Here is a 2,408-nt window from a genome sequence, read left to right as displayed (position 1 = left end):
AGTGCTACTCTACACTGCTCAAAACTCACGTTTGAATCATCAGTGGCAAATTGTTTAAATATAAAAAATGTACTTACAGGCTGTGAGTCAGAAGCACCAGACTGTCCTTTCAAAGTTGGAACTGCCCCACTTTATAAATAGAGCCCACAGCGAGAATAAAAGTTAGCCTTCTTTCTTTGCATGAACATTTGGGCGGTGTTATGCAAATCTTCCCACACAGTGACGTAGACATGTGGGGGCGTGTTTAAACGAGGTGTTTTAGGAGGGCGTGGACAAGTCTTAACTTTTATAAAGAATATCTCTTTGGGTTTGAGACTTTAGTCTTTGCAACTTTAGGGATCTTATCTATGCATGAACAGCTTGTAACACTCCAGAGAGAAAGGAAAATTTGAAATTGCATCATATGACCCCTTTAAAAAAACTATATAACTACTGGACAACCGCATAAACTAAAACTAGCCACGCTACGACCTTGCCAATGAGACATTTAGTTAAAATTAAAGCTTCGATATTTTTAGGTACGCTAATACCCAGCTTTGGGTATCCATAGCCTACATATTGAATAGGCTTACCTATCAAATTTCTCTCGATTGCATATTTGTCCACTCACTCACACATGAGGCTCGAGGCGCGGAATCCTCAAACCGGTCACGCAACGTGTGAGAAACACCCGCCTCTCACCTGTATAGTCAATGAGTGTTTAGAACAGAGAAAAGTGTATACTGGATATCATTGACACCGGCGCGAACACCTGACGAGAGAGAGAAAAAAATTCTCCGGCGAATTATAAACTCTACATACTTGATTTTCGTTGTTTTTGTTGTTAATTTTTCGTCAGTTGGTGGAATATCACATGGAAAGGGGTCTTTGTTAAGAATAACCTGGCAAAATGTCTTCATTATATCAAACGCATCGGACCCAATAACATTAAATCCAATCCAGGCTAAACAAGGTAAATATATAACTTCATCTATATTCTTTTAGTAGTATAGTAAGTTTAGAGTTCTGATGTCTTCATATTTATTACTTTTGTAGGTGCGATAATAAAGTGAATATCTGAGATTCGGTTATAGCCTATGTCAATAATGAAATACAGGTACTAATATGACGTAAAAAAAAAGCAATTCAGTGAGGAAAAGCTTACATGAATGATTCTGAACAGTTTTAGACAAAGAAGCGCACTAAGAAAACTAGTGAGAACAAACTTTAAATCATCAGCCTTTTTTATTATTTTTATGGCTATTATTATTTTTGTGTATATATACTTTTTGTTTGTTATTTTATTAAATATATCACCATTATTATTATTATTATTATTATTATTATTATTATTATTATATTAACCTTTATATAAATAACAAATTACATTATAATAAAAATATATAAATCTAGAATTGTGCAATAAAACATACTATACCATATAATGCTTTAAAGTGGTCAAACTGTTTTGTTTTATTTATTTATTTAGTTCGTTTTTGGAGAACGTTATCTGGTGTGTACAGGTCTATTAACTTAATCAAGTATAACAAAGCTGATCTCAGGCCAACCAGCTGATCATCCATGTAGATCAGCTGGAACCAGCTACTGGCCATAAATGACCATCAGAAGGGTAACACTAACCTTGTGTCTGTGCTATAGCACAGCTGCCATCATTCTATCAGCAAATATTCAGGTTCTTTCCATGGGATGGTTATTTTTCAGTACAATGATTAATTATAATGTGTGCCCTACCTACTGTAAAAGCTACTGTCGTACATTGTCTGAAATGTTACTGTAAGTGACTAAAACAGACCATCACAAAAAATTATATTTGCAACAATACATGCTTACAGGTTGTTGGCTTTATACAGTAGAGGCTGCTGTTAAAGAACGGCATTCTCATTTGACAGTGGATGTAAGATTGTAATAAAATGTCCACTGAAGGCGAGCGTTGTGAGAACCCAAGTGGTTTTATTTATTATAGCAGATAAACAATACACACAGACATGGCTTGGCTTGGCTTGGCTTGGCTTGACTAGGCAAAACAAGAACATTGACATGGACACAACTCACCAGCAGAAGTTACAGGCAACAAAGCTAGACAATGGACAATGAAACAAAACCCAAAACCAACATTACAAAGATGTGCTCAATAAGAGGCAATCAAACATTTACTATTACGTTTTCAATTAAAACATTTTCAGAATGATAAATACCTTTGTGGTAATTATTAATGAATTTTACATTTACATTTAGACATTTAGCAGACACTTTTATCCAAAGCGACTTACAAATGAGGACAATGGAAGCACTCAAAATCAACAAAAGAGCAATGATATGCAAGTGCTATAACAAGTCTCAGTTAGCTTAATGCAGTACACGTAGCAAGTTTTTTTTTTAAATCATATAATAAATAAAAAGAAAACAGA

At 34.5% G+C, this 2,408-nt stretch overlaps 1 protein-coding gene across 1 annotated transcript in view; it reads left to right on the top strand.

The window, feature by feature from the left end:
- The first annotated feature begins 874 nt into the window (after positions 1-874).
- Positions 875-2,408, top strand: part of abca12 (ATP-binding cassette, sub-family A (ABC1), member 12) — an 84,277-nt gene continuing 82,743 nt past the window's right edge. The window contains exon 1 of the mRNA XM_016520190.1: positions 875-952. The gene's annotated coding sequence lies outside the window, so the exon portion shown is untranslated. The remainder of the gene's footprint in view (positions 953-2,408) is intronic.

The sequence above is a fragment of the Sinocyclocheilus rhinocerous genome, unplaced genomic scaffold (genome assembly GCF_001515625.1).
Source record: "Sinocyclocheilus rhinocerous isolate Xijiao unplaced genomic scaffold, SAMN03320098_v1.1 scaffold449, whole genome shotgun sequence".
NCBI lineage: Eukaryota > Metazoa > Chordata > Actinopteri > Cypriniformes > Cyprinidae > Sinocyclocheilus > Sinocyclocheilus rhinocerous.
This window is presented reverse-complemented; position numbering and strand designations above follow the sequence as displayed.